A 23358-nucleotide genomic window follows, 5' to 3' on the forward strand; every position below is an offset into this window, starting at 1 on the left:
GAGAGATACTGTTCTGATATTTACTAATTATATGAATTTAAAAGCCACTTTTCTTTCTCAAGGCCTCAGTTTCTCCATATGGAAAATAAGAATAATACTTATGTAAGCGTTATTAGGACCAGTCTCATTGCTTGTTTTTTAAAACTAAGCAACAAGCTCATTTTAATTGAAAACAGACTGAATGATGAGTTATTTGCAATGCCCAAGGAATTCCATGGGCCCAGACAGCCTCCCTACTTCTGGTCTTTAATGTCTCTCAGACATTGTCTGGAGGTTCCATGAAATCCATTCAGCTAGAGATGGCCTTTTTATACCCCTTGTCCTTCCCTGTTATTAGAGGTAAGACTAAGTGATTACTCTCAAATTGGGTAATTCAGTAAAATAGAAAGATAAGATTTGTTCTTTTTTGGCCTCAAGGGAAGAATTAAGAGCAACACAGGAAGGAGAAGAGTTGCAGACAGGAAGATTTTGTACAACATAATGAAAAATTCCTAACAATTAAAGCAGTCTCTAAGTTAAATGGGCTGCCTCAGGAGGTTGTGAATACCTTATTATCCTCAAGTAGAAGATTGATAATCAATTGAGAGGGATGGAGAAGAAAGGAGGGCAGCTAGGTGGCATAATGAATAGAACACTGGGATTGGAATCAAGAAAACATCCTCCTGGGGTTCTCGCCTCCTTGAGAAGTCAGGGAGAGTGTGACCACCTATGGGATATTTCCAACATTCCACCTTGCAAAATCTTGCATTATAAAATACTTTTGACCTCTGGGATAAACTGAAAAGGTGTTAGGGGCCCTTAGTTCTCCCTAGCCTATACTATAGAGGAAAAGTACCAAACTAAAAGTAAGCAGGCTATTCCCACAAGTTATGCTCCTTGGACTGGACTCCATCATTTTCATGCTCCCAGAAAACTCAGCAACTGCCAAATCCCACTTATATTGGTACTCATATCTTTTCATTAGTTTCAGGATTCTCTGTCTTACTGATTGAAGAGCTGGAGGGCAGAGCATAGAACCCTTTCCAAAGCCTTCTTCATACACACACACACACACACACACACACACACACACATATATACATATAAGAATGTCTACCTGTATATGCACACATTTTTTCTCACACACACACACAACACATACACAGAATATATAAATATCTGTATATATTTTTTCATACACACATAACATATGAATGTCTGTAAATGCACACATATTTTTTCATACACATACATACATATTATTTATTTGTTACAGTTTTTCTAATTGTTTGGGCTTAATTCCAGATAGTTCATCACCAAATCTTTCATTTAAAGAAGCTCATAAACCATCCAAATCTTCATTTCCCATCAACTTCCCACTCCTTGGACCAGATTCTACTCACAAAGAGAACCTCCTCCTTCTGCTTTTTCATGTTGTCTTCTCCTTTTAGATAACAGACTCCTTGACAAAGGTAGGGACTATCTTTCTTTTTCTTATTTGAATCTCCAATGCTTAATATTGTGCCTGACCTACTATTGAAGTCACTTAATAAATGTCTTTTGTGTGACCAAGTGACCTGAGTTCAAGGCGCACCCCCACACTTATTAATTATATTTTCTAATCTATAAAATGCAGACTGTACTTGGCTGGGAAGTTGACCTACTTGCCCTTTATGATTTCTTATAACTCTGAGAATCTTTGATCCTACAGGTAAAGTCCACATTGGCCCCACCCATAATACAGCCAGGCCCAGAAAGGTTCCAGGGTATACAGTATGATTCAGTATTCAGAATCTAAAATCCTCTCCTATTTCCCCCCAGCCCCAAAGAGAGTGACAGAGGATTTATCAGGGGACACGGTTTTCAGAAGCTGGTCTCCAAAAGGATTTTTTTTTTTTGTGGTCTGTCTGTCTTTTGGGAGGGCCATGCAGCTGCCCCAATTAGTCACAGCTTTAAATATGCATGTGTGTGTTGGTTTGGGATTGTAATCAAGTGGCACAGGGAGGCATCAAAACCCAATGGATTTGGTGTTTCTGAAAAGAGTCCGAAAGTGATGGCGAAGATCTGGACCAAACTGTGCCAGTCCAGTGTCTGTCCAGGAGGGCTCTTCCCTCTCCTATGACCCTGCCTAGCCTTGGGAGAGCTTATCAGCCAGTTAGATTATCAGCCAGATAGTGAGAAAACCCCTAACAGAGACCTCTAATGGAACCAGTGGGTCCATTAGCAATCGTACCGTCATGATTTATAAACGTACAGATTTATAGAACTGTAAATGTCCAGTCCAACAGCTTCATTTTACAGATGAGGAAGCTGAGACCCAGAGAAATAATGAGACTCTGTATTACTATATATATATATATATATATATGTGTGTGTGTATGTGTGTATGTGTGTATGTATATATATATATATATATGTGTGTGTGTGTGTGTGTGTGTGTGTGTGTGTGTGTATAATTAATCAGTGGTAAAAAAAAAAAAATTCTATTTCCAAATTCCCATGTCTGCTCAAAAAACTCTATCAGCTCCCTATTACCTTTAGAATGCAGGCAGCATAATGAATAGAATCATGGATCTGAAGTTAAAAAAAAACCTGAGTTCAAATGCTACCTTCAGACATTTAATGGCTGTGTGACTAGGCAAGTCACTTAACCTCCATGCCTCAGTTTCCTCATGTGTAAAATGAGGATGATAATAGTACCTACCTCCCAGAGTTGTAGGCAAGATAAAATGAGATTTGGAGATTGTTTTCCACATTTTAAAGTGCTATAAAAAATTCTAGTTAGCATAATAATATATAATATTACATATATGTATAAATAACATATTATTACAATAGATACATAACATATATCCCACATATGTATACATGTACATACATACATATATATGTTGATACCTCCATTGCAATATAAACTCCTCGAATACTGACTATTTCAGAGAAGTACAAAATTTAAAAGTTGGAAGGGACTTCAGCATCTCTCTTTGTTTTTGTATTTCTATCTCTTATTTAGCATGGTCTCTAATATGCAGTAAGCACTTAATAAGTGTTAAGAAATATTGATATCAGCCCATCTTGTAATAGCAAAGAATTGGAAAAAGAGTAAGTGACCAACTAAGTGGGGAATGACTAAACAAATGGTGGCTAAGAATATTACTGTTCTTTTTTTTTTTTTTTTTTTTTTTTTTTTTTTTGCTGTTTTTAAGTCATTTTAGTCATGTCTGACTCTTTGCAATCCCATCTGAACCCCAAAGAACAAAGATCTACAGGTAAAGTTCACATGTGGCCATATCTCCCATACAGCCAAGCCCAGAGAGGCTTTGGAGTATCAGTGTGAGTCACCAGTTCCCCCGCTGCCCCAAAGAGTGGCAAAGAGAATTCTGGACAGAAGCTGAACTAGCATAATTTGACCCAGACATTCTCTATCACTTTGACTCCTTTCAAAGGGTTTTTGGGGTTTTCTTGGCAAAGAGTGGAGTGGGTTGCCATTTCCCTCTCCAGCTCATTTTATATATGAGGAAAATGAGCCAAACAGGTTGCCTAGAATCACACAGCTAGTAAGTGTTTGAGGTCAAATTTGAACTCAGGAAGATGCTTCCTTATTCTCAGCTTAGGATTCTATCAACTGAATGACTAATATGATGAATACAGAGAAAGATGGAAAGTTCCATGAAGTAAACAGAGCCAAGAAAACAAAATACATGACTACAACAATGTAAAAGAAAAGAAGCACCACAAGATAATTCAAAGTGAATGCTACAAAATTACAAAGAATAAGCCTATCTCTAATGAAGAGTTATGTGAAGAGATCTCTTTCCACTATTTTGCAGAGGTGGGAGGTCCACAGATGCTGAATATATTTTCAGAATTTTCAATGCATTAATTAGTTTTGCTGATTTTTTTCTTTTTCATTTTTTCCTTTTAAAAATAATATTTATTACATGGAATAGCTCTCTTGATGAGAAGGTAATGGAACACTAAAAAGAAATTTAGTGTTGTCATAAAAGATATGAATAACAATTTATTTTACAAAGTAAAAATAGAAAAATAAATATTTGCTGATTAATGCCAATCCAAGGCCCTTTCCAATATGTTGCCCTACCTTTAGTCAGAGCCCAATTATATTAAATACCTTTATAAAAAATCTGAAATCCAAAATCTATAGGGAACTGATACAAATATAAACTCAGTACTCATTTTTCAATAAGCAAGTAATAAAAAGAGGATGTGAAAATGGAATTAATAATACAGTGTAATCAGAGAAACTAAACTTAAAACAATCCTGATAAACCATTTCGCACCCATCAAGACAGCAAAGAAGGGAAAACTCATGGCTGGAGTGGCACAACAGAAAAAAAATAAAGTAGGCTAAGTTAGTGCTGGGGGGGAGGCCTTGAGTTGGTTCAGCTCTTCTGAAAGACAACTTGTGATTATATAAGAAAATTCTATTAATTATTTATCCTCTCTAACACTTTACTTCTTCATTCCTCTCTAGATTTCTTTCTCTACCATGCCCAGGGTCTTCTCACCCATGATTTTCTTTCCCTGGAAGATTCTTCTGTCCCCATGACACTTTCCTCTGATTGATCAGTCCCTTCCAGAACTTACTTTTTTAAAAAGCATCTATCAATCAATCATGTTCACGCCTTCATTCCTCTCTGGGATCCTCTCTCCATTGGTATCTTCTCTTGTCTCCCACCCCTTTTCAGCTTCCATTCTTTGTTGTTTTCCTCTGTAAGACTGTAAGCTCCTTCAGGGCAGAAATTCTTTCTTTTTGCTTATTTTTTTATTCCCAAAACTCATTACAGATAGTAAGTGCTTAATGAATATTTGTTGACTTCACTTTAACCCCCAAATCCCACTCCTGGATCTACACCTTCAGTGAGGTTAACAGCAGGAAGAAAAGACCTATACGGGTACAAAATATGCAAAGCTATATTATTTGTGACAACAAAATAAAACAGAATGTGATCAGACACTGGAATATGAATGGTGCTACATGAAGATTATATATATAAATATTTATATAAATATATATAAATAATCCTTGAAAATTAAAAGACTTATTCTTCCTTCCTGTTAATAAATAAATAAAAGTAGAAAGTGACATGTGTGACACAGTATCACTGATGAGTAGTTTTGATTGAATGTATTTGAGAATTTGTCTTTTTTTTTTTTTTTTTTTTTTTTTTTTGTGAGGCAATTTGGGTTAAGTGACTTGCCCAGGGTCACACAGCTAAGACGTGTTAAGTGTCTGAGATCGGATTTGAACTCAGGTCCTCCTGAATTCAAGGCTGGTGCTCTGTCCATTGCGCCACCTAGCTGCCCCCTATCAATGTCCTTTTTAAAATGTATCACCTAGAAATGAATACAATACTTAGCTGTGCTCGGGCCAGAGCAGAAGACAGTGGGACTGTCCAGTCTTTCTCTAGTTGTCCTCAGAACAACCGAGAGGTCAGTGATTGTGAGGAATATTAGCCTAGTTTACAAATGTGAGATTTGAATGGCTTGCCCAGGATCACAGAGCTAATCAGTATTAGAGTCCAAACTAAAATGACTTTTTCTAAATTTGATTCTTGTTCTTAACTTAGCAGACAAAGTATAATTCTTCTATATGGCAGCCCTTTAATTACTGTCACCACTTGTTAAATAAACTCATCATTAGATTGTAACACAAGAGAAGCAGCTGAAATAACTAGGGACATCAAATGTACAAGATTAAATAGTAAAACTCTGGCTTCCTGGTCCAGGGATTCTCAATACAACATAACACATGAGAAGGTGATAGGGATTTTCTTTTTGGGTATAACTTTCCATTGCCTTTTATTTAAGTGAGGATAGTATTTAAAAAAACCCCAATAAACTTGGAATCAGGAGACCTGGTTTGAAACCCCAGATCCAACACTTATCAGCAATGCACTCACTTAACTACTCTGACTCAGTTTACTTACTTGATAAACTGAGATTCTGATGCTTGTAATATCTGCTTCAAAGGTTGTCAGCGAGGAAAGGACAAACCTTAAAAATGCTATAAAAATTATATTATAACTACATCATTGCTGACTTTGATAAAGGTCTATTGGACAATGTCTTGGCTGCCCATCACAGACAGCAAAGAGAACTAGAAATGGGAAGAAAATGGGGAACCAGTGTGGCTCAACCCTAACTTCCCTCCCCAACCCCACCCACATAGACACTCATTAGACATACCACTTGGGGCATTTGTGGACCCTAGGGAGATGTGGGGAAGAAGACCAGTCACCCAGAAAAAAACTAGTCACCTTTCTCATTGACTCCCACCAGAGCTCTGGACAGCTACACACAAACATTAGTCACAACAAAAAAAAAAAAAAAAAAAAAGATTCAGAATGACAGACAAGTGGCAGTTCCTCAAAACAGGTTCAGTGTCACAGAAAGTCAGAGCTACAAGGGCCTTCAGAATATGGAAGTACAGTACTAGGAGCATATTTAGAATATGAAATGTCAAGAGCTGAAAGAGACCTTAGAATATGGAATGTCAGAGATGAGAGGGACCTGAGAAGATGGAATGACAGAGCTGGGAGGAGGTTAGATAGGTTCTTAGAACATGGGATGTCAGAACTGGAAAGGACCTTAGAACATGGAATATCAAAGATGGGAGGAACCTTAGAACATTGAATGTCAAAGACGGGAGGGATCTTAGAACATGGAATGTCTGAGCTGGAAAGGACCTTGGAATATGAAATGTCAGAGGCAGGAGGAGGTTTGGGACACAGAATAAAGAATGTTGGATCAGGAAGGAACCTTATAATAAAGAATGTTACACATGCAAGGGACTTTCTCAATTTATAGTCAGGAAAATTGAAACAAAGAAAAGGGAAGTGGCTTTCTCATTGTCAAACACCATGTTAACACAAAAGCCACAACCAGAACTCGGTCTCTTCACTGATTCCCTGTCTAGCAATCTGCATTAAACACACACACACACACACACACACACACACACACACACACACACACACACAATACCCCAAACCAAATTTGTCTCCAGGCCGGTAAGAACAACAGCAAATATTGCTAATTTTCATAAACTACACTAATAACCTTCCTCCCAACAAACCCTATGAGGTAGGTAGCAGATACATAGAGAAAAAGTTTGGCTTTCAGTCGTCAAAAGTCCACTTCACTAGTTTGTAAGGTTGGATCACATCTGCCGTCTATTCATTTCTTCATCTGTAAATGGGATAATACCATCCATCTCTCTATTTCACAGGTTTATTGTGGGGAGGCACTCTGTAATTCAGAATTGTACAGAAAGGTGAGTTGTTATGTTTTGAAAGCCTTAGCATTGTAAACAACCTCTTCATAAATGCTACCTGAATTGAATAAAATGGAAATTAATTGAACGTTAGAGAGACAGCTATAATATAAGGCATTGAAGGGGGAGCCCTAGCCAAAACCTAGGAGGCTGATTCCTACCCCAACTTGACTGTCTTTCCACCACTTCCCCACCCCTCAAACAGGCTGGATAAGTGCTAGAGATTTGTACCACTATTATTGTTGCCTTTTTATTTACATTACAACTATGGGATCAAATATAAGAACCTCTTTTCCTTTTAAAACGGTTCATATCCAGGCTTCATCCTACCTTTCCAGTTTTCTAATACACACACACACACACACACACACACACACACACACACGAACCCTACAACATGGACCCATGTCCTTGCCATTCCTTGCAGAAGATGCTCTATTTTCTGGATTGAATGTTTTTAGTGGTTGTATTCTGGACCTGGAATACTCTCACTACTCATCTCTGCCTTCCAGCCTTAGCTAAAACCCACTTCCTACCAAAAAACACCTTTCCCAATCTCCCAATCCTGGGATTATCTTCATTTTATCCTAGATATATCTTGTTTATATAAAGTTGTTTGCAAATTTTCTCTTCCATTACAGAGAGCTCCTTGAGAACAGAAGCTCTCTTGTGATTTTCTTTCTAACTATAGTACTTAGCACAGTGCATGACACATAGTTGGTGGTTAATAAATGCTTATTGACTTTAACGGAGACTGGTTGACTTTCATGTTCAGAGAGGTTACATAAATCACCCAGGGTCACCATGCTAGTGTCTGAGGCAAGACTTCAACCCAAGTGTCCCTGATTCTAAGTACAAAGCCTATCCCTTATATCATATATATGCTACATATGTACTCTATGGTACGCATAAGCCAGAGATAATAGAAAAACCCAGCCAGTCACAATGAAGAAATACACAAAACTATAAACCCAAATGGAAGTTACTTGACATCCTTTCAGAGTCATAGAATATTAGAGATGGAAGAGTCTTTAGAAGCCTTAAGTCTCTTTAAGTAACTCACAATCTGTTGGGGGTGGGGGATGTAAGGGGTGGCAAAACAAAAGTGCACAGAAGAGCACAATGACTTAGTCTGACTAAGGTGACTTAAGGTGACACCATCAGTTAATAAAAGAAGAGTTGATTGGCCACCAATGGAAAGCCTCTCCCCACCCCTGGAGCTATTATCAAAAGTCCTTCATTCAGCCTGGACTAGCCTGAATGTGGTGTCAGAACCCCCAGGTTCTAATCCTGGTTCTGCCACTTGGAGATAGTCTGGCTTTGGGGTGACCAGAGATAGAGGAAAAGATTCAGACTCAGGGATGGAAGCAGGTCTATAATATAGAATAATATATAATATAGAAATATGGAACTACAAAAAGACTGTAGACCAAAGAGTGTGTGAGCTGAAAGGGATCACAGACATCATTTGGTCGAGCCCCTCATTTTACTGGAGAGGAAGTGGAAGTCTGAGATCATGCAGAATCAGGGCTAGAACCTAAGTTTCCCAAGTTGCTGTGGAGTTTTCTATCTGGGTCAACTACGCCCGCCTCAATGCAGAACCAGATTAAAATAAATAAAATAGCAAAACACACATAATTTTAATTTTTGGTTTTCTAAATCCATATGTAGCCCACTGTTTATTGCTTTCCTTTCCATTTGAGTTTGATACCCATAGGATAGCATATAAGAGCATGAGACAAGAACACTCTGCTAGAGGAAATAAGCCCCCAAACCCTCTCCCTCCAGCAGGGAAGGAGATGAAGAATCATCAGAAGAAATGTAGCTGACACCACCAGAGACTTGGAGATGAGTCAGAATTTTAACATTCAGAACAGTAAAATGTCAGAAGGACCTTAGAACATAGAACCAAGGCACGTAGGATACAGACTGTACACCAGCCATAGGCTACTATTAGTGTTCAGCCTTAACAAACACTTAAGTGCTTCTGTGACAGACCCTCGATTCATCAATGGCAATACCAAGATAGGCAAAACCCCAAAATAGTCTGGCTCCTGCCCTTAAGGAGTTCATATTCCCATGGAAAATTTAGGATGAAAATAGCTATCATGTGTACCCAAAGGGAAGGTAATCTCAGGGGAAGATGGGGGTGGTGATGAGGACTGAGAAAGGCTCCTTCAGAAGGGGGGATCTGAGTTAAGGCTTGAAGGAAGCCTTAGACAGAGGGGAGGAGAGGGAGCATTTCCTAATGAAAGGGCCTGAAAGACCTAATTCATTCCTCTTTTTAGAGGAGAAAACTGAGGCCCAAAGTGATGAGGAGATTCCAAGATTACACAGCAAGTTGGTAGAACAGCTGGAACTAGAATGAGGGCCTCCTCCTCCAGACACTACATCCAATAATCTTTCCCCCACCCTCTTGTATCACATTCCCCTGAACCATCACGACACAGAGGCTTTATGGGGGAAGCTTCTACCATAAAGGGGGTGGGAAAAAGAAAAAAATTAGGCTGCTCCCACTTTCCCTGCTGCCTAAGTCTAACAGACTCCATCTGTCCCAGCTCACAGTGGCTATGCAGCTGCCAGGTGGTCTTCACAGGGAACCCTGAGCAGGCACATTAGCCTGGGGGCAGAAGCCCAGTGGGGAGGCAGATTGTTCCTGGACAGGTCAAATGAACCTCACAGGTCCCCATGATTCCCTGCCCTGTGCCCCCCACCCCTGTCACTCCTTATCATGGTACTCATTATCCACCCTCATCCACCTACACACAGCCTTGGCCTAGGAGAAGTATCTGCCTTCAACAATATGATAGCACTAGAAACCACTCATGTATCTACAGTATCTTATGGTTTACAAAGCTTTTTTAATCACACCAGGCTTTTTGGAAGAGCCTCCCCAATTCCTCCAGCCCTCCTTGATCTGTCCCTCCCCTGAGCACTCACATGGAATCACTCCCTCTCTCAGATGGACCTTCACCAGCCCCAGATTGTTGACTGGTTTACCATACATGCCTACCTCATCTCCTTAAGCCCCAAGCTTATTCTTATGGCTGAAACCCATTTCTTTAATATAAATACTCCCCTACAGAGCTCCAAGGTATGAAGAGGAGAGCTCAATACAACAAAGGACCTTCATGGAGGTCAAAAAGTTTCAGAACTGAAGTCTCACCTCTGACCCATATTAAACAACAATAATAGTCATTTTCAGTCATGCCTGACTGTTCGTGATCCCATTTGGGGTTTTCCTGGCATAAATCCTGGAATAGTTTGTTATTTCCTTCTTCAGCTCATTTATAGAGGAGGAAACTGAGGTAAACAGACTTAAGTGACTTGCCCAGGATCACAGATTTGATTTGGTCAGATTTGAGCTCAGGGCTTCCTGACTCCAGGTCCAGCACTCTTATCTACTGCAATACCTTGCTGCCCAATAACAATAGTAGTACATTTATGTAGAGCTTTGAAATTTTATAAAGCACTTTCCATGTATGGTGTCATTTGCACCTTTCAACAACTTTGTGAGGTAAGAACTAATAGTGCTCTATTTTGCAGATGAGGAAACTGAGCTTGAGAAAGTATAAGGGACTTGTACAGGGTCATAAAGTTAATAAGGACAGGCTTTGAATTGAGATTTTTCTGACTCCATGTCTAGTGCTCTATCCATTATACCATCTGTCACTAAGAATGAGTCACTTAACTTCTAGTCACTCCCCAGGCAACTCTCAAAGATCTAAAGTCACAGAGTTGCAAGTGGCTGATCCATATCAGTGAACCTTTCCTCAAAGCAATGAGATCATAGGTCTAGACTAAAACAAAAAAACAGTAAATCATGGGATATGTTGCCTTTAGAGAAGATGCACAGTTATAAAATAACTGAAAGGCTACAATATGAAAATCAGCCCACTGAACATGTATCAAGTGCCTACTATGTGCTAGGCACTGTGCTAAGAGCTGGAGAAACAGGCTGTAACATACTGCCAAGGACATTTGATTTGAAAACATTCTCCAAGAAGCTACTGAGGTGCTGAGAGGGGGTGAGATAGCAGGGGGAGAATTCACATGCTACTCTGGGATCCTCAGGATTTTGAAAGATTTAATAAAGGCACTGCCCTAAGGGTCATGAAAGAATCACTGATGGTGAAAAGTCATGGATTTCAATGTGCAACCAGCAGGAGGAGTGAGCATAGTGCTTACAACACACACAGTAGGCACTTAGATGTTTATTGACTTGAGTGAAGGGTGGAAGTGTCCTTGGAGCAGACCTTGACATGACAAAAAAAGAAAACTATTCTGTCCAGAAGTGGGATAGTCCTCCTCATGAAGGAGAAGACTCATAATCACTGAAGGTTCTATTCAAGTGGAGCTTAATTGACTCCATGAAGGGGAAGTTGTGGCAAGGTTCAAAGATTAGATACAGGTTGGACTAGGTGCCCTCGAAGGTCCCTTCTGGTGCTGTAATTTTGTCACAAAGCCCAGGTCCCTTTCCATGCCTAAGCATTTTTTCATTACTAATTTTAGTCTCATCAGGGCAGGCATTCCTGATATTCTAGACCCTTCCAGTTAGAGAGGCTGCAGGACTCTGGACAAATCCCTTTCCTTCTCTGTAAAAATGAGTGTCACAATCCTTACCTAGCCTCCCTTACTAGATAGTGTTGAGAAAAAATGAGATGCTCTACCTGAAAGGGCCTTCTAAGTAGTGAAGGCTCTAAGTGCAGGACTGCTAATTAATAGTGTCTTCTAATGTTCTCAACAGCTCTGAAGTTCGATGTTCTGTGCCCTAATGTTCCTTATTTTAAGGTCCCTTCTTGCTCTGAAATGCTATATTTGAAGATTTTTTCTGGTTTTCACATTCAAAGGTCCTGTGACCTCTCAATGCTTCACTGTAAAGTTCAAATAGGAGAAGAAGAAAAGGCATTCTAAAAATTAATAACTGAGTTTTACAGAGTGTCCCAAAAAATCTTAAGGCAGTTTTAAGATGTTAAAGCTTAAAACTGTGTCTTCCTCTCACTTTATAAACACAAGTAATTCTGCTTCCTCTACTCCCTCAGTCCTATCTCCACAATGATCAGAAATGTTACCTGTTTCACCTTCCTCAGGATGTCTCCAGCTGGACTCTGAGTCTCACTCTCAGGCTTCCTCCCCAGGACGGTAGCCTTTCTGGGGTGCTCCGACCTCCTTGCCCAAAGTCCCAAGCCCCACAATCCTCTAAGAGGACCGTGGCCTCTACTTCTCTCCCCTGCCCAGAAGGCTCTACCTGGGTGAGCACTACTGCTCTATCTCCCCAGTTATTCCAATCTGAAAGAGAAAGACAGGTGAAGGGGAAAGGCCAGAGTGGGGCGGAGTTCCTCCTCCTCTGGGAATGTGCCCAACCCTTTCCTGTCTACACCACAGTAAGGGAACCTCCCCCATATATGATCATCCACCTCTTCCCTGAACTTTCTCCCAATGATGTTCTTTTGTTGGGTTGTGGTTTTTGTTTGTTTTCTCCAAGAAAGGCAGGAGCAGTCCTAAGCAGGAAAGGTAAACATGCTTCAGGTAGTCCAACACTGTGGCACTGTGAGCAAATCTGGAGCCAGAAGACACCTGGGATTGAAACCCAGCTCTGCCTCCTCCTGGCTGTGCAAACATGGGCAAGTCACTTAATATTTGAGCCCGTTTACTCAATAATAGAGATAATAATCCTCCCTCATCTTGAAGAGCTGTGATAAAAGTCACTTTGTAAACTTGAGAGGTCCACAGAGATAGAAGTTGTCATTATAATTACAAAGCTCGCTTAGCATCAGCCAACCCATTAGTCAAGATGGAGGAAAGGGGGACCCACATTTAACACCACATACTAAGATAAGATCAAAATGGGTCCACGATTTAGGCATAAAGAATGAGATCATAAATAAATTAGCGGAACAGAGGATAATCTACCTCTCAGACTTGTGGAGGAGGAAGGAATTTGTGACCAAAGGAGAACTACAGATCATTATTGATCACAAAGTAGAACATTTTGATTACATCAAATTAAAAAGCTTTTGTACAAACAAAACTAATGCAAACAAGATTAAAAGGGAAGTAACAAATTGGGAAAACATTTTTACAGTTAAAGGTTCTGATAAAGGCCTCATCTCCAAAATATACAGAGAATTGACTCTAATTTATAAGAAATCAAGCCATTCCCCAATTGATAAATGGTCAAAGGATATGAACAGACAGTTTTCAGATGATGAAATTGAAACTATTTCCACTCATATGAAAGAGTGTTCCAAATCACTACTGATCAGAGAAATGCAAATTAAGACAACTCTGAGATACCACTACACACCTGTCAGATTGGCTAAGATGACAGGAACAAATAATGATGAATGTTGGAGGGGATGTGGAAAAACTGGGACACTGATGCATTGTTGGTGGAGTTGTGAAAGAATCCAACCATTCTGGAGAGCAATCTGGAACTATGCCCCAAAAGTTATCAAATTGTGCATACCCTTTGACCCAGCATTGCTGCTATTGGGCTTATATCCCAAGGAAATACTAAAGAAGGGAAAGGGACCTGTATGTGCCAAAATGTTTGTGGCAGCTCTTTTCGTAGTGGCTAGAAACTGGAAAATGAATGGATGTCCATCAATTGGAGAATGGTTGGGTAAATTATGGTATATGAAGGTTATGGAATATTATTGTTCTATAAGAAATGATCAACAGGATGAATACAGAGAGGCTTGGAGAGACTTACATCAACTGATGCTGAGTGAAACGAGCAGAACTAGGGGATCATTATACACTTCAACAATGATACTGTATGAGGATGTATTCTGATGGACGTGGCTCTCTTCAACATAGAGAAGAGCTAATCCAATTCCAATTGATCAATGATGGACAGAATCAGCTACATCCAGAAAAGGAACACTGGGAAATGAGTGTAAACTGTTAGCATTTTTTGTTTTTCTCCCCAGATTATTTTTGCCTTCTGAATACAATTCTTCCTTTGCAACAACGATAACAACAAAATTTGGTTCTGCACATATATATTGTACCTAGGATATACTATAACATATTTAATATGTATGGGAATGTCTGCCATTTAGGAGAGGGGGTGGAGGGAGGGAAGGGAAAAATTCAGAACAGAGGGAAGTACAAGGGATAATGTAAAAAATTACCTATGCATATTTACTGTCAAAAAATGTTATAATTATAAAATTAATTTTAAAAAATGAGGAAATGGGAGTGGGCAGAAACCTTCTGAAGTACAATCATAAAAAAAGGGGGCACTGTAAGGGACATCTTTGAATAGGGCTCTTTAGAAAAGCATAGGTTTTTAGTGCAGAAAATGCTACTCTCCAAAGCCAAGGGGACTGCAGCATGTTCAAGTGGAAAATGAATTTGTATTTGGAGTCAGACCTGGGCTTAAATATCACCTCCGTTACAAACTTGGGCAAGCCATTTACCTTATTTGGGCTTCAAGCTCCTCCTCAGAAAAATAAGGAGTTGAACTAAATGTTGAATGATACCCTTTTTAGCTGTAAGTCTTGTGAAGGATTTCTTTTGTAAGGCAATTTTGTAGAATTCTACCAATGAATGCATCTAAGCACCCTGTAGGTGAACCTAGATCAGTGGGGCTTATCTCTATCAATTCTGCCAGGCCAGAGAGACTATGCCAACCAATAAAAGTTAAGCCTAGCTAAGTGCCAGGAGGCTCATTACCAGAGAAGTTAATAACAAAGGATTTTTTTTCCCCTGTCACAAAGACTGCTATTTAAGATGAGCAATAGATTCTGAAGGGAGGAGGAGGATACAGGACAATAAAATGGCAAATCCTTAAAACATTGGTTCAAATCCCACATCTGACACTTAACTACCCATATGACTTTGGGCCTCAATGTCCTTATCTTTAAAATGGAAGGAATGAAATAGATGATCTATGAAGTGATCTACTCCAGCCCTGGAATCCTAAGGGACATGTGCTATAATAAAGGCTCAAAACCTTCAATCAACAAAGCCTAAAATGTTAGAGTTAGAAAGAACCAAGTTCAATTCTCTCATTTCACAGAAGAAAAAAAAAAAAAAAAAGAATAAGGAGGGGAAAAATATTTGCCAATAGTCTCATAATGTTTTTGTGCCCAGACAATAAATAATACTGACAACAATAACAATAAAAACCAGCATGCACATAGCACTTTGGGTAGCTAAGTGGTGCAGTGGATAGAGTACTGGGCTTGGAAGAAGGAAAACATATTCCTGAGTTCCAATTCAGCCTCAGTCACTTACTAGCTATATAATGTCGGACAAGTCACTTAATCCTGCCTCCCTCAATTTCCTTATTTGTAAAATGAGCTGGAGAAGGAAATGGCAATGCACTCCAGTATCTTTGCCAAGAAAATCCTAAATGAGGTCCTGAAAAGTTGGATGCAACTGAAAATAGTTGACAATACAAAATATACTGCTTTGGTGTGTAATGTCCTTTACAAATATCTGTCACTCAACCAACCAATATTTATTAAATGCCCTCTGTGCTAAATACTGGGATGCAAAGAGAGATAAAAAACAATTCCTGCCCTCAAGGAGCTTACAATCCAATGGGGAAAACAACATGTAAACAAATATAACAAAGCAAGCTATGTACAGAAAATAATTAACAGAAGAAAGGCATAGGCATTAAGAAGGGTGGGGGAAGACTTCCTATAGAAGATAAGATCTCTAAATTCTTTACATACATAGCTCATGATACCTTCACACAATTCTGGGAGGTACATATTATTATCCTCTTTTTATAGATTAGGCGATTTGCCAATGCTAATAAGTATCTAAGACTGGATTTGAAATCAGGTGTCTCTGACTCTAGTCTAGAAATCAGATCTCACAAATCCTAGTCTGGGGTTCTGTGTATTAATATTACATGACCTCAAGGTCCAAGTTTAGATCAATTTGATATCTGAAGGGAGGTAGATTGGAATAGTCTGGTGGCAATATCATGAAGGTAAAATCTCTAAGGTGTTCCCATAGATATGGAAGAGACAAGGAGTTGAGAATGACTTCTAGATTTTAAACTTGGGTGAGTTGGGAGAATTGTGATAGTTCTGACCATAATAGGAAAGTTAGGAAAAGGGAAAGGTTTGTGGGGTGGAGGAGAGGGAAGATAAGTTCAGCTTTTGACTTGTTGAGTTTGAAATGTTTCTAAGACATTTAGTTTGAGATATTTAAACGACAGTTGGAGATAAAATCTGGGAGGTTAGGAGAGAGTAAGACTAGGGATGTAGATCTGAGAATCAACTGTATAGAGATCATTGAAATCAAGGGAGCTGATATTATCATCAAGTGAAATAGTATAAAGGGAGAAGTGAAGGGGACCAGGACAGAGTCTTAGAGGACAGAGTCTTAACCCATCCACTGGGTTAGCAGGCAGGACAAGGAAGATGATTCAGCAGAGGAGAAAGAGAAGAAGGAAAGAGGGTGACTCTAAAATCTCTCTAATATCAAGAGCAAGAAGGATGAGGACTCAGAAAAGCTCATTAGATTTGGCACTTGAGAGATCATTTGTAACTTGTCTAGCATTGGCCTGGAAATCTGAAAGCCTGTGTTCTTATGCCATTCTTACCACTAACTACCACTAACTAACAGGGTGACTTGCTTGGTTAGAGATTTCAGACTGGCAATTTCCTAAGGACAAGGTCAATGTCTATCCCTATGGCAAGCAGGTGCTCAGTAAACATTTGTTCACTGATTATTGACAGGTCATTGATAATTAAAAGAAAATGGAGCCTGTGTGTATCCTTCTGGCTCAGAATTCCTATTTCAAAGCACCTATTTTCTTTTTTTTTTTCCTCAATAGTATTTTATTTTTTCAATTACTTGTAAAGATAGTTTTCAACATTCATTTTATAAGATTTTGAGTTCTAAATTTTTTCTCTCTCCTCCCTTACCTTCCAGTAAATCTGTTTAAGTTATACATGTACAATCATTATAAACATATTTCCATATTCATCATGTTGTGAAAGAAAAATCAGAACAAAAGGGAAAAAACTATAAGAAAGAAAAAGCAAGCAAATAAACAACCAAAAAAAATTAGTATGCTTCAATTCACATTCAACCTCCATAGTTCTCTCTCTTGAATGCAGGTGACATTTTTCATCTTAAGTCGATTGTAATTGTCTTGGATCATTGTGCTGAGAAGAACTGTCTATCATAGTTGATCATCACGTAATCTTACTGTTGCTGTGCACAATGTTCTCCTGGTTCTGTTTGCTTTACTCAGCATCAATTCATGTAAGTCCAGGCTTTTGTGAAATCAGCCTGCTTATCATTTCTTTCTTTTTTTTTTAACTTTTTTTTTTAATAATAGCTTTTCACTCTTCAAAATATATGCAGAGAGAGCCTTTAACATTCACCCTTGCAAAATCCTGTGCATGTGCAATTCCTCAAAATACATTTCCACATTCACCATGCTGCACAAGAAAAAACAGATCAAGAAGGGAAAAAATGTTGCTCATCATTTTTTACAAAATAATAATGTTCTGTTATATTCATATACCAAAACTTATTCAGTCAATTGATAGGTATCCACTCAATTTTTAATTCCTTGATACCAAAAAAAGAGTTGCCACATTTTTGTAAATGTGGGTCCTTTTCCCTCCTTTATGATCTCTTTGGGATACAGGCCCCATAGGCACTATTGGATCAAAGGGTATGCACAGTTTTACAGCCCTTTGGGCATAGTTCCAAATAAAGCACCTATTTTCTAAATACATTCTAGCCCCAATATTGTGTTCTAAGATCTTTTCTAATTTTCTTTTTTTCTTTTTTCTTTTTTTGTTCTAAGGCCCTTCCAGCTCTAACATTCTATGTTCTAAAATCCATCCCCAGCTCTGACATTCTGTGTTCTAAGGGCCCTCCCAACTTTGACATTATGTGTTTTAAGACCAATTCTGAGCAACTAAGTAGTATAGTGAATAGAGAATGCTAGTCCTGGAATCAGTTCAAATCCAGCCTAAGAGATTTACTAGCTATGTGGTCCTAGACAAGTCATTTAATCCCAATTTGCCTCAGTTTCCTCATCTATAAAACAAGTGAAGATGGAAATGGCAAACCATTCCAATATCTTTGCCAATAAAAGCACCCCTCCCCCAAATCAGAAACAGATGAAAAATGAGTAAACAACAAAAAGGTCAATTCTGGTATTCTGTATTTTAAGGTTCCTCCTACCAAGGCTGATGTCCTTTTAATCTAAGGAAATGTGCTGGTCATTTTCACAAATAACAATCAAACTGCAATTTTTGTAGACTATACCACATCATCTGAGCCTTCATGAGCTCCATTCAGAAGACACCCAACTCAACCGAAGCAGCTTATTCACCAATCCATCCTACAGAGGCACTTTAAATCACGGTTCTATGTAACACACAATTCCTCTTCACAGTTTGTCCTCCCAAAACCTCTTTTCAGTTATCAAGGGTAGAGGCAAAAGATAGCTCTCAAGAAAACTAAGTTTGAATTGGAAAACCAGTTGTATTTTTAGTCAATTCCAGCTAATTCCAAAACCAAGATAGGAGGTCACTGTGATAAGACAGGAGGTGACAGTGATAAGGGTGACCCCCTACATTCAGACTTCAAGAACGGTTATTTAGGTTATTTAGTTTTTCCCTTTCCCTGCCACTTCTAAGAAAGACCAAAGCTCTCCTAGAAAAACCAAGACTCTTTATGAAGACATAAAATTCACCTTAGAGGTCATCTGGCCTAATTACTTCATTTTCTAGGTAAAACCCAGAGAGAGAAAGTGACCTAAGATCATATAGCATAATCTGAGGCAGAACCAAGATCAGAACTCAAGATCTCTTGATTTGTTCTTCCCATAACACTTTGGAATATATATCGGTAAATAATTTGAAAATGGGAAATTTTTTAATTTTTAAAATTAAATTAAAAATTGCAAATGACCATAAATTTTTACATTTTTTAAAAATTACCAAATTTACTGAAAATTCTAAAATTTATAATTACTAAAATTACATGTACATTTTCTAAAATTTACACTCTAAAAGTAGCAATAATATTCTCATACATTTGTAAAGTACTTTATAAAGTGTTTTTATATCCATGGAATAGCAGTTAAATTAAATATTCATTAAGTATCTATTATATAGATAGAATAGTGAATATGAAGAGGATACTCCGAAACTCTGAAAATCCTTAAAGGAGGAAAATCTCATTCAAATCTGCCTCAGAGAGGGACCCCGCCCCAAGGACAAACAGTTTCATCTTTGTTATCTGGGTGGGGTCAGCTCAGTCCAGAGCAGTTCCTCTTCAAATACAGCACTAGATTTAGCAAGACCTAAGTTCAAACACCAGCTGTGTGAACTTGGATAAGTCACTTAACCACTGTTTGACTCAGGTTCCTCATCTGTAAAATAGGGATAAAAATAGAATCTCTCTCTCTCAGTCCACCAAAGATTACAAATCTTTCTGGCCTCATCTTAATCTGAAAGTGTTTTTACTGTATCAAATACCAGCTGCTCATTAAACTCCATCCTTAATTTTGTTACTCTCAAGGGTGTCCCTACAGGAGACAATAGAGACTTGATCTGCCTAGGGCCTACCATCACTTCGCCCCAGAATCCACCTGTTATCTCATCTTCTTCAGCAATGAGGATGTACCATCAAATTCAATTCCACAAACATTTGGTAAGTAGAGTAAGCATTTTAGAGCCTGGATAGAGATCCTTGCTACTAGATGAAAGGATCTCTATCCAGGCTCTAAAATGCTTATTCTACTTGCAATTAGGGAAGTCCTTTAATCTCCATGTCTCAATTTCCTGATTTGAAAAAAGGAATCAATCAGTAACTTCTTAAATCCTTTCCAGATGCCTATGAATGGTCCTATTGTCACTCAGTCAATACATATTTATTAAACCCCTACTATGTGTCAGGCATTGAGTTGAAAATTGAGGATAAAAAGAAAGGCAAAAAAGTTCCTTCTCTCAACAAACGCAAAGTCTAATGCAGATGTATGTCAAACTATAGGATATACAGAGCACCTAGGTGGCTCAGGAGACAGAGTGCTTGCTAAGCCTGGAATCAGGAAGACTCATCTTTCTGAGTTCAAATGCAGTCGCAGACAGTTACTAACTATATGTTCTTGGGCAAGCCACTTCATTCTGTTTGTCTCAGTTTCCTCATCTGTAAAATGAGCTGGAGAAGGAAATGGCAAACTATTCCAGTATCTCTGCCAAGAAAACTGCAAATGTCAAGAAGTGTTGGACAAGACTGAAATGTTTGAATAACATGCTTACAACTGTATTCAACAACCAGAAAGCCCGAAGCACTCCCCAGAACGAGGCAAGAGCCAACCAGGTTTTCTGCCCAAGTAAAGACAATAACAAAAGCTCTTGGTAACTATAAGTTTCATACAATTCTGACAAAGCACTTTCCCAGCAACAACCCTCTAAGGAGGAAAGTACATGGTTATAAGCATTTCTAGATCCCCTAAAGTGTCCTCTCTCCCTAAATACCTTGTATTTAACCACTAAATATATTTTGCATTTGTTTATTCTGTTTATACTTATGAATGCAAACATTATCTTCCCGATAGAATATTAGAGTCTTCAAATAAGGAATTATTTCATTCTTTCTTGGTTTCCCAGGCACTGATAAGATACTGAACCTGGCACATAAAAGGCACTTAATAAAGGCTTATGGATTGATCCTAATTTTACAGAGGAGGAAACTGAAGCTCAGCAAGGCAAAAAGAAAGGATATTTGATTTGTACTCAGAGAATCAAATCCCAATTTCATGTATCCTTGGCAAATAACATAACATGTCTAGACCTCAGTTCGCTCATCTGTAAAAGAGAGAGCTTGGACTAGAACTCTCTAAAGTCCCTTTCAGCACTATATCCATGATCCTGAGATTCTAAATATGCCAGAGCTGGGAACAAAACCCAAATCTCTGCCAGCTCCAATTCTCGTCTTCTTTCCACAACATCACAGTGAGCGCAACTGAATCCCATTTACTCTCCTGATCTACATCTATGGGGAGGATCCCTCAAGGTGACAGATAGCACAAAAATCAGAAGGAGGATATCTGTATCTAAATGTCCCATGGGGCCTCAACTGGGAGGCCAAAACAGCTCAGGTGCTTATTTAGTCTTTTGTCCTTCCAATTTACCCACACTTCTTGAGGAAAGGAGAAGGCCAGAAAATTCTATTACAGGCAATGGGATGTTGTCTTGAACAGGCACTCCTTTTTGTAGTACCTACTGCAAAATATTTTGTTTTGTTTTGTTTTGTTTTGTTTTAAACAGAATGAAAGAGAAAAGGCAGAAACACATTGGGGGTTGGGATCTTGGCTACATCCCTCTGGTTCCTGACTGTCACTATCATAATTATCGAGATTACATGGAAAGGGTCAGTCTGTCAATAAATATTTATTAAGTGCCTACAACATACCAAACACAGTGCTAAATGCTGGGAAACAAAAAGAAGTAAGAGACATCCCCTGCCCTCAAAAAGTACACAGTCTAATGGAGGAGACCACATGTAAATCACTATGTACTTACCAAATATATATATGTATATATACACACACAGAGTACATACAGGTAGCCTTTGGGAAAAAAAAGGTATTAACAGCCTGGAAGACTGAGAAAGACCTTTCTGCAGAAGGTGCCATTTGAGTTGAATCTGGAAAGAAGCAAGAATTCTATAAAGGAAAAGGCAGCTTCCCAGGTATGGTGCACCGCTGGTACAGATGCACAGATGCAGGTATCATGTTGGAAGAAAAGCAATAGGTCAATATGACTGAACCTGCAGAGTGTATGGAGTGTGAGCTGATTGGAAAGGCAGGAAGATACCATGTTATGAAGAGCTTTCCTTATCAAACAGAGAAATATATTTGATCCTGGACTTCTAGGATATAAAATATTTCACCAGTGTGTGGCTGCTCCCTCCACCTACAAAAATCCCTAGCTTTACCCCTCATGAGTTGCTATGAGAAAAAATAATCATTACTTGGTCTCCATCTCTACCATAATGAACCTGTTGGCTTGCCTGGCTCTTAGACAGTAGACAGTCTATTCTTGGGCCTGGATTCAAATCCTTTCCAACTTGGCAAGTCATGAGAGAATTTCAATGGCAAAGCCCTCAAGAAGTCAGGGTCTCCTTCAGACCATGAAGTGATTTCAGAGGAATAAAGCTTCAGCAAAAGGAAAGATACAAAACCAAGTAGCAGATGAGCAGCTCACACTTGAAGGTTTAGAACACTTTCCTCATAGCACCATGGGAGTCCAAGGACAATGTCAAAAATGAAAGGTGGCTCCACCAAAGTCAAAAAACTAGTGAGTGGTCCAAGTTGAGACCCAGAGACAGGTCACAGATACTACACTCCTTATCTAATACTCTAGATAGCTTGGAATCTTGGCCCAGACACTTCTCCAGATGAATGACTTTGGGCAAATCATTCAAGCTCCATCTGCTTCCTCTGCTATAAAATGGGGATAATAATAATATCTACTTCCCAGAGTTTTGAGTATACAAAATACTGTTTCCTCCATCCTAGAACCTAAGTTTCCAGACTCCCAGGAATTCTCTTTCAGGGATTTTCTTTCAGGGATTCTCCAGGTGGTGTTGGCCCCAATTAACCATGCGGATTCATTCTCAGTTTCCAATCACAACATTGATCACCACTAAGATCAAATAGTACCCTAAGGGGTGTATACTTATTGCTTTGGGGTTTTTTCCCCGTGAATAAATTTAGGTTTGTTGGTTGGTCTGAGATGTGTTTTCAGATGCTTCTTTAAAACCCTTAATTTTTTTTTTTTTAGTGAGGGTAGAGAGATAGGGTTAACACATGCTCCAAAAGTAAAAGCCTACAAGACTTTTTAGGTGATGGTACTCACTGCATTATCAGTTTTACTTAATTGTTTTAACTTGGCAATAAGATACATCCCCCAGAGTAGAAGATAATCTACAAATGTTTGTAATGTAAAAAGCATATACAAAAATAACACTTTAATTTTCAAGAAAGAATAAAGATTAAGGGTTCACTTTTCTCAATTCTTTCCAGTGATATAAGCTAGAACAAGTAAATCACTTCACCTGGAAGTCTTGGCTTC

At 38.7% G+C, this 23358-nt stretch overlaps 1 protein-coding gene across 4 annotated transcripts in view; it reads right to left on the reverse strand.

Annotated features, from left to right (window-relative positions):
- Positions 1–23358, reverse strand: part of PAK1 (p21 (RAC1) activated kinase 1) — a 187730-nt gene that overhangs the window by 120375 nt on the left and 43997 nt on the right. The window contains exon 1 of one of the 4 annotated variants that reach the window (XM_074304145.1): positions 12349–12476. The exons of the other annotated variants lie outside the window; for them this stretch is intronic. The gene's annotated coding sequence lies outside the window, so the exon portion shown is untranslated. Of the gene's footprint in view, positions 1–12348; positions 12477–23358 lie in introns of those variants that run through there. 4 annotated transcript variants of the gene reach the window in all.

The sequence above is a fragment of the Sminthopsis crassicaudata genome, chromosome 3 (genome assembly GCF_048593235.1).
Source record: "Sminthopsis crassicaudata isolate SCR6 chromosome 3, ASM4859323v1, whole genome shotgun sequence".
In the NCBI taxonomy this organism is placed as follows: Eukaryota; Metazoa; Chordata; class Mammalia; order Dasyuromorphia; family Dasyuridae; genus Sminthopsis; species Sminthopsis crassicaudata.